General features: G+C 35.2%; 1 long non-coding RNA gene across 1 annotated transcript; it reads right to left on the bottom strand.

Annotated features, from left to right (window-relative positions):
• Positions 1–259: 259 nt before the first annotated feature.
• LOC132345840 (uncharacterized) lies at positions 260–8,266 on the bottom strand. The gene is made up of 4 exons (XR_009495424.1): positions 8,201–8,266; positions 6,128–6,203; positions 5,835–5,882; positions 260–491 (listed from the first exon to the last, which is right to left on the bottom strand). It is a non-coding gene; the product is annotated as an uncharacterized lncRNA (long non-coding RNA).
• Between the last annotated feature and the right edge of the window lie 1,972 nt (positions 8,267–10,238).

The raw sequence follows: 10,238 nt of genomic DNA, 5'->3' as shown, positions 1-10,238 counted from the left end.
GGGGTAATCTGAAGCACTCAGTGTTCCAAATACTCATCTGAGCAACAGATGTTTTTGTAAGACAAAAGTATTGTATATTTTCAAAGGTTCTGTTTATGAATCGTCTTGCCTTTCTATTTTTAAAGGTGCTTGTATCCAAAAAAACATCCCTTCTATTTACTTTAGAAGTATCCAGCATCCTCGCTGCCTGTGTCATTGGTGGTAGTGGTTGGTGGGGGTGTGGGGTGGCAGTTGTAGAAGGGCTCTAACCGCAATGCAAGAGTCACACTCTGAGCAGGCTGCAAGCTACCAAGAGCTTGTTCAGAGAACGAGTACATAAAACAGGTATTTTTTTAGACTTCTTACATTTAATGACATTTAATGCTTCTGGATAAAATCTTTCCAATTTCAATTTGTGCTTAACAAAATATTTCTTTTCCTCTTGTGCTTTGTGCTTCTTATAGCACCCAAACTTGATGCTTTTTTCTTCGTCTTCTTGATTTTCAAGCAGCCTGTTTACACAAAGCATGGAAAAGAGTTAAAATGAGAAAGAATTTAGAGAAGGTGTCATTTGATAACCATGACAACTCAGAAGGCAATAAGAAGAAATTTGGAATCTAATATTTTTTTTATGAGCAATAGAAAACCTGGCAATTGAAGCAGCAGTCCTCTGTTACCTGGCATAGTCAGAGCATAGTTGAAATAGAATAAATCTGAAGAAAATGGGAAAATGTTAATCTGATAACTTGGAAAGAAAAATATATAACAAAAATCCACTAATGTCACTTTTTATCATCTTATAACATCTCACAGTTTTTCTATCTGAAAACACAATATTATCCCTTGGTGCCCCTGTGCCCACCCATTCACCACCCATACTTCCTCTCCCATCCCTAACACATGACACACCCCTTCATGGTATTTGGGTTGGATGGTAGTATGTATGTTTTTGTGAAATAATAGAAAAAAAATGAAATAAAATGCTAAGCAAGATAAATAATGATAGACTCTAAAACAAGTTGAGTTAAGACACTGACTCAGGGTGTCAGGGAATTTAGTTTAATTCAGTTTGATTTTAAGGCTGACTTTTACCAAAGTTTGAGCTTTCATACATTAAAATTCATCTTTAAAGTTGAGATACTATAAGAAACCAACCAGAAGAGATTAAGTTCAGATCAGCCGTGACTGCGATTATCATGTTTCTGCTGAAAATACAGCAAATCAACAATGATGGAAATTAAAATTTCTATGGAAAGAGGAAATTTATAAAAAATCAGGCCCTACTTACCAATTTATAGTTTGTCTTCATTTGAGTACGTGTGTGTGTGTGTGTGTGTGTGTGGTGTTTGTGTGTGTTTGTATATGTGCAAGCACTTTTCCTGGCCAAACATTTGCCTCTTCTCTAATTTATTTCCTCCCTTATTGTTTCTTTCCCTTTCCTCTTTTAAATATATCTTAAGGTCTTCTTCAGCAATTCCAGGCCATCTGTCCTCACCATACTAAATAAGCATTCATAGACACATGGCAGCCTCCTCCAGACTGACAAAGGCTCTTTAGAACAGCTAAGAGAAGTGACCCAACAGCAGTGGTAAAGAGGCCTAAAAATATTTAAAGAACAAAAAAAAAATTAGCAAGACCCACCAACTTTCTCTTTCCTTGACTCCCCTTTTTTCTTAAGTTTATTTTATGTTTTACCATTGGAATCTGCCCTAACAGAATGCATTTGCATAATTGCCTGCCAAATTAGATGTAAGCTTATTTTTAAAGTTAAAGAATTCTTATATCAGAGAAGAGATTAATAAAAAAAAAAAAAACCAACAAAACAACCTTTAACTTCCTTTTAAGCCATGGTTGCATATATTCCCTTGCAGTATAATTGGCAAACATTTAAGACACAAAGGTGATTATGTATAAGAAGCACCCCTGAAATTTCCACATCTATAATAGATATAGGGGGGTTGATACATATATATATATATAAATATATATATATATCTTTCTAGCAGTTTAATATGAATGTACCCAATGAGCAGATATGCCTTCAAGTAACTTACATACGTTATAAGGTGTAAGAGGACACAGAATTTTTAAAAATAATACAATGGATGAAATTTTTACATAAAAGACTGACTCTCTTTCCTTTTCTGGCTGACCAGTCTTTGATATTTTGCATTTTCTACAGAAAATTGATTTGTTTTCTTCCCAACAAATGCTATCTTCTTACATAAGTTTGTTAGTCTATTAAAGCATTTTATCTAATGAAAAATATTTTAATTGGATGTAAATTATCACTTTATTTTTTCACAACAGATGCTGTGTGAATTACATGAACTTATATGAATTTCTGAGCTACTCATAAGTATTCAGAAAACTGCAAAAACCTGTTAACTGAATAGAAGATAAGACATTCCTATCCTCTTTATGGACTAAACCTTGCTTATGTATAAAGCTCATTAGGCATTTTTTCCCCTGAAACTTAAGAAATTATGTGTAAGCCAGTGTTTCTTCATTCTTATACCTGTACTGTATATACTCACACTGATCCTAAGGATACCCCAAAATGATGTCTTTTAGAACTAAAGTTCCAAAATGGCTGAACACTATGTTAAAGAAAAACTTTGCTCCACATTGCTGTAATCTATACAGATATAGACCATCATACATCTTTCCTTAGAGTGCTTTTGGCTTAGTTCCAGTTATTACTAGTTAATTTGCCGAAAAAATGTGTTTTTTTAAATATACAGTAAAAAAATTAGCAAGTTGCATTTTTATAATTTCTAGAAAGGAAAAAAAAAATTAGATGGTCTTTAAATTATGATGGCACAAACAACAAGATGTCCTTTTGATGCAACAAAACAGCAGTTAGAAAAATTATCATCTATTTGAAACACAAGCCAGGATTTTCAGTTTTATAAACCCTTTTGGAAAAATCTGGGTGTGCATGCTGTTAGAATTGGTCTTATGAGAGCTTGTGTGTGTGTGTGTGTGTGTGTGTGTGTGTGTGTGGTGTATGTGTAGTGGGTAGAAGCAACGAGTGGGAAAGAAGGAACTGAGTTTGATGATAAATTTCATTAAGCAGTAGGTGTTCATCAGTGTGTGTCTTACAATGTTCAGTGTTTTTTTTATAGAATGTTTTCCCCCTTCAAAAAAAACCTAGTGGGTGTTCAGTGGGTTCTTTTGTTGTTCAATCTGTTAATTAGAATTTTGCAACAAATCTTAAATGAGGAACAAAGTATGGTCGAAAGGTCTTACTTTAAAATCTAGAAAATGTGAATGCCAAAATCGAAGTCAGAATTATAAACATGAGTGGAAAAATACCAAAGGACCCTATATGTTTGAAAAGAAAAAGCACAGAACCCTCTGAGAAATATAAAGCTAGAATTTGAGATGTGTTCAGGAACTGATTTGGGAACAAAGTGGGAACAAGGAGCAGAATTCTGTACAGATAGTAGATAAAATGTCCATACACTTATAGCTTCATTTGGCTGGCAGGAAGATAGCAAATTATAGTACTGACTCAGAGTTTTCCAAATCCTGGATAAAAGGGGAGAAATCAAGGAACTACTTCATCTTTGGTATAGTACCAAACTTTTTTTTTTTTTTTTAATGGAAGAAAAGAGATTGGGAAGACCAGGGAATGCAAACATCTGGGTCAGTCTACCCCTCCCTAGATGTGACTTAAGCTGCATGCTATTAACACAAGAATAAGGCATTTCTTGACATTTGTGGACTCCATTAGTGAATCTGTCTTCAGTAAATCTTTTCAGTTTATCATGTCACTCTCTTGATGAATATCAATGGATTAATAATTTGAACCATGTATCATCTGTATATTTTGTTTCATATGAGAAAAATAATTAGCCAAGCACTTATTGACAATCAAATTGAAAACAAGTCCCAAATTAGTGAAGCAGCAACAGCCTTCTGTGGGAAGCCATGTAAAATAATGGAATAATATAGACATTAAATCACAAGACCTAAATCATAACTTCTCACTTCTTACCAGGTACATGCCCCTTATCAAATTACTCATTTCTCTGAGCCTCAGCCTCCTTCTCTCTAATCAGAGGAGTATTGCCTCATCCTGGACTTATAAATACTAAATATGATAATATACATAAAGTGTACAAAAGAGGTTTTGACCCACAGTAGGTGCTCCAAAATGTAAAGTCCCTCACCTCTACCTGCCTCAAACTGGACTATGTAATGGTACATGATCAGTTTAATCACCAGAAAAATGATTGCATACGAATCTTCTGGAACAGTCAGATATTTTTAGTATTGAAGTCAGCAGCCTTCTTAATAAAGACTATGATCAGCGCAAAGTGGATTTTCATATTTTAAAGATGTACATGGTTAACTCTGGTAGGGGAGTTTTCTTTTTAAAAAATCCCCTCTTGAGAGCCATAACTAGCATGAGTTCTACTAATAAGGTCTGAAAATTACTATTTCATCAACAAATTCCCCTTAATTCACGTATATACAATTCTATTCTATGCATTCACAGAAAGAACAATATGAATTATAAGCCATTCATATAATACTTAGAATTTTGATATTGTGACAGCAGATTAAATTTTATAAATATACACATTTGGGTAAGAGGAGGTTATTATTATTATTATTATTTTACAAAATGATCGTGAGCTTCTCTCTCAATATATGGCAATGAAAAATGAATTCAAATTATCTTAAATTGAGATATTTGTGTTATGTATTATCATAAACTAATAATAAATCCTCAAAATAAAGCAATTTTAAAATTAATACATATATTTAATATATTTAATTTGGAGAAATATAGTTTATTTCTAGAGAATTATTTTAATCCTGTGAAATTAATGCATTTTGTTACCTTTAGAATGTCTTATAAAGACTCTCTACAAGTGGTATATATAACCTTGATAGAACTTATAACTAGCAAATCTTATGCAGAATCACTTTATTGAAAAAATAATATTCTGCAAATGAGAAAAAGAAACTTTTTGGAAAAATTACACCACACCATAATGCTTCCTAAAGTTTTAAAATTTCTTTTCTCTGTCTTGAGAAAAAGAATTTACCTGTGGTCAGTAGTATAAAGAATACTTTGTCTATAAAAGCAGATTTTTCTGGAAGTCATCATGGCTTTCTGCCAAGCAAGTATATAAATGTGGAATATTACTGTAGTAATTCTGGAGAAAGAGTGTGAACAAGTATTGATATAATGGTGTTATCTGTCATAACATAAAAATTGAAATGTCCCTTTTTAGCTGATTAAAACATATCGTTTTTTACTTTAAACATATGAAAATGTATGTGTGCACACTTAGGCACACACATGCACACATACACACACACTCCATTTTTGTTCACTTAACTGTGCTCACAGGAACACTACTGAAGCTACTGTTCTGGGCTGATCTCAGAAGTAGAGAAACATAGTGGAGTTGCTTTAACATTACCCAGTGGTAAAGAACGCACCTGCCAACGCAGGAGACATAGAGACACAAGTTCGATCCCTGGGTTGGGAAGATGCCCTGAGAAGGGCATGGCAACCCACTCCAGTATTCTTGCCAGGAGAATCCCATAGACAGAGGAGCTTGGGAGGCTACAGTCCATTGGGTTGTAAAGAGTCGAACACAACTGAAATGACTTAGCACGCACGCATGTGTTCTCCTTTACCTGTATTACAAAGGGCTCAAATATTTTTGGAACCTAGATAAGCCTAGTGGAATTGACACCACTTCACAAATATTCCATAAGGCCAACATCTAACTTTGCTTTCCATGAACAGCAGAAACAGTTTAAATTACTGTGCAAACAGAAGCACAAATACTTTGCCAGAATCTGTTCTATAAAGTAGTAATAATTACCTTCTCTTGTTGTCAGACAGAATACCACATAAGTAAAGGAGAAAGTTGCTGTAAGAAAAAAAGGATAGGGTGTGAAGTATACAAAGAAAAAGGCTAATTCAAAGGAAAATAAAAGGGATCTTCCTGATAGATTTTTTTTTCATGAAACGTTGGCTTGATTTACAAGATAATAAGTTAAATTGTTTATGGCTAGTTCAGGGAGTAAAACAGTTCATCTGGATTGGTCTAACTGCGCATTTGAGTTTCTGTCTGGAGAACATATTTTATCCACAAACTCATGATTTTGCACTTACCACTAGCCAGAACAGAACGAGTCCATCTCATTTGGTGAGGGGGTTTGAAGCATTATCTCCACTATGACCTCTGATTCTACAAAAAGATAAAAAATGGTGTTCTTTTTTTTTAATGTGTATTTAAATTTTTAAATTGAGCCTTAAATTTACATAATGTTTACGTCAAATATATTTCAAAAAATGAACGGTATCCTTTGAATTTCTACAAACTGAACCGGGAGGGTGTCCAGGGCAGGTTAGTTTATACTGAGACAACAACTCCAAAGCAGCAGAGCCTGGTGTGACAGAAGCGTGCTTCTTGCTAGCATCACATGCCCATCAGAGGACAACTGGGAACTCTTCTACACCTTCTCACTTAGGCAGATGATGCTTCTGCCGTCTGCAAAGTTGCTCTTTGCCCTGGCAGAAGAAGCGGACAATAGCAAATTGAACTTCTCTTTTAAAAATTTCATCTCGAAATGACACCTGTCACTTCTCACATTTCATTGATCAAAGCAAGTCATAAGGATATAAATGTGTTTCATGTCATGAGAACAGAGAAATGCAATTTCATCGTGTGACCAAGAGAAGAGATACTAGTGACCAATTACAGGAGTAAAACCAACCAGTGAGAAGGCTGAATGATTGATTTGTGTCTATTTTTATTGCTGTTTGTAATCCCTTTCATCATAATAATTATGGGAAATCTACATTGATTAATGTGGTCACAAGTAAAAGTAATTTATCCTTAATAGTTTTATTTCAGACAAAAAAAAAACCAACAGTTTCCTTCTTGTAGAGATCTATTTTCCTGAAATGTTTTTCCACGAAAGAACAGCCACTGGGAAATTACTGGACTTGTAAAATCTTAACTATTATAATAAAGAATCTAGAGCCTCAGTACATTAGTTTCAATACACACAGCATAATAGTGCTATGGATATCACTGTTTCAGATTATTCTGTATGCTCTTTTCTGACTTCCTCTGTGGAAAGTCAGGGCTCCCACTTTATGCAAAGATGTCCTTGGATTGACATCACCATTACGGCTCCAGTTGTTATTGCTGTGCTGTTGCCAAGGCAGCCAAAATATAGACCTGGGTTCAAAGTAGTAACTGGGTGTGTAAGAGGGTAGTCACTTCCACTCTCATGAATACAGCTGCTCTGAATGTGACAAATACCATTATCATCATGGGTCTTGTTACCTCAAACCACAAGGTGCTATGGGAACAAATGCTCGGTTTTAACTGTCAGATTCTTGGATGTGTCACATTTTTCTTTGGATCTTTGGGTTATTGTAACAGCTGTTTGTAAACACTGTAAAGCCCACATTAGGTACAGAATCGGTAAGAATATTTTGACCCGAATGTCTGCCCTCTGAACTATCCTAAGGAATGCAGCATGTCTGCTGATACTTAAAGCAGTAGACTTAAATAGCAGCCAGGATCAACTTCCAGCTGAATAAGTCAATAAGCATTTTCAGTTTCTGGCTCCATCTGGGTCAGTTTTCTTTCACTGACTAGCCTGAGAAAGTCCAAGGGTGTTCAGACCTTAAATTTAAAAGGAGTAGCAAATAGGTATTTCCGAGAAAAATTTTGTCTGGGCAGTATTTTCACTGAGTCCAATATATTCTCTTTAATAGTTAAAAGTTACCAGTGCTTGCTGAATAGCAATCTGTTTCTTTAGAATCAGGGACATGGGCAGCTTTAGAATTTGTCATGCTCTGATCTCTTTCATTCTGAAAATACTCCATGCTATTTTATGTAGTGGTAATGAGTTAGATATTTCTAGTGCTTGCCTGGGTAAGCAGTCATGAGGGCTGTTGTAATAAATAAATCGTAAGAGCACATTGCTCTGATAATAGCAACTTTCATTGAAGGTTGTGAATGTGCCTTGCTGAAGAGTGATACAGAATCCTTAGAAAGGCTTTTATTAGCAGAAATGTAATACAACAATTTTAAATAGAGCAGTAAGCAAGAATGGAGAAAGCATCTCTGACATTGTGTTTCTAGTATCAGTTGTAATTTTGGACAGCCAGGCTCTCAACCCAAGTGGTTGAGAAGCAAAGAAAGTTCCCATACAGAAATGTACTTACAGCACATTGACTATTACAAGAAATCTTGACCTGAGGATTTCTCGGTTTTGAAGTAACCACATATCTGCAAACAAATTGTATCTGACAGTTACCTATGAAAGTATTTAACTGCTATATGGTTGAAAATAAATTAAAAAAAAAATAAGATTAAAAATAATATTCTTAGAATAACCATCATCCTTTTGTCTACTCTTCACAGGATAATCAGTATGTTATACCTATGACCTCCCACCAAAATTAAAGAGATTTTTCCATCAAGCTTGCTTATATAGGCAGTAGACTATCTATATAAGTATATATACTTTCATCACATATGTGCATATATATATATATATAAAGGGTTTTAGCAATAGAGATATTTTATGTATTTCTATAATAAGTACTTTCTTAAATAAAATAATCTTACTTTAAAAAAATTGGATCATAAGTAAAGTTAGGATTAAAAAAATAACCACAGGGTAAGGTTATTTAGATGCGTGCCGCCTGGTGGGCTGCCGTCTATGGGGTCGCACAGAGTTGGACACGACTGAAGCAACTTAGCAGCAGCAGCAGCAGCAGGGTGACAAGTAAGACTAGATTTAAGTTCACTGTGAATAACTGAGAATTGACTGAATGTGGGATGTATAATGTCATTTTAAAAGTGAAGGCGAGTCCTTTTAATATTTTCTTTTTGTATGATGTTCCAACAAATTGAAGTTTGTTCTAGACTCAACACACACACACAGAGAATCTCAAACGGAAACTGACAAAGTTGTGTTCTGCTGTTTTAGACTGTGATGCTGTTTGTGAGGTTCCTCACTTTGTTCACAGGCTGCCTTGAAATAAAGATGGCACTTTCATTAGGGCACACGTTCTGAATTTCTTTGTGAAATCAAAATTGAAAATAGAGGCTAAGAATAGTGCCTGAGATCTCTTATGTCTGCTTCGTCACAAAAATTATTCTTTTTCTAGGCTGCTGCTGCTAAGTTGCTTCAGTTGTGTCCGACTCTTAGCGACCCCATGGACTGCAGCCCACCAGGCTCCTCGGTCCCTGGGATTCTCCAGGCTGGCCCTATATAAATGCAGGAAAGAGTGTATTTCTGCTCTATTGCTCTCTGTATCTGTATTATTCTAGCATGTTTTTCTAGATTCTACTGTCACTCCAAAGTCCCTAGGAGCCCACAGTTTAGGGCTCACAATCTATAGTGTTTATCTGTAGATTTCATTCACTTTCATCTATTGTTACAAGTTCTCTAGAGTTCTAAGTGTTGTAGACTAGCTGTATAGTGTAATGAGGATATCAATACACTACATATCCTCTATATCAGGCAAGTAAATATCCATCCTGTCAAGGGATTTTATTCACAGAATTTTCTATGGAGATAATATTACAAATGGTCGCCATGTTTCTAAGTTCACAGAAAAGAGATTAAAAACAAATCTTGAACTTGAATGTTACATTTAGTGCCCCTGCTACCCTCCTGGATGCGCCTTCTGCTGGTCAGAAATGTCAGTCTCCTGGAAAAGTTCATCTCAGCTTTGTTAATAGGAAATTATCTGAGAGTACCAGTTCCCACTAATTCATGAAAGTGTGAATGACTCTTAATCCCTTAAATTCCCAAACATTGAGTGGTTAGAATAATCATTACCCAAATAAATCATGAATTTGTAGAATCTTAACATAATAAACCAAAGTAAAACATGTTCAGATCATATGTTAAGGATTTATTTCTCAACCAGCAGGTGGGCAGATCACACCAGGCTAGACTATTGTTCTGGATCTTTTTGTCTATCATGCTCACGATTTGGATACCATTTTTATTTTTAACCTTTTGCACCAGAGAATCTCTAAAAAGTCCCGTTCATCTTCATTGTAGTTCCCATTTCAGCAGCTGCAAGGCACTGGTGTGTGGGAAAAGTGTGGCAAGAAAGAGGGTATTGTGTACATTGACTTGGGGTAAATCTGAAAACCCTGGGTATTTGCATTCAACTAGGGACTTTCTGGGGATCGTGCCTTAACTGGAACTGTGAGACATGCAGGCTCAGTGGAAGGCAGTTG

The sequence above is a fragment of the Bos taurus genome, chromosome 7 (assembly GCF_002263795.3).
Source record: "Bos taurus isolate L1 Dominette 01449 registration number 42190680 breed Hereford chromosome 7, ARS-UCD2.0, whole genome shotgun sequence".
NCBI lineage: Eukaryota > Metazoa > Chordata > Mammalia > Artiodactyla > Bovidae > Bos > Bos taurus.
The sequence above is the reverse complement of the archived record's forward strand: the minus strand, read 5'-3'. Positions and strand labels throughout refer to the sequence as shown.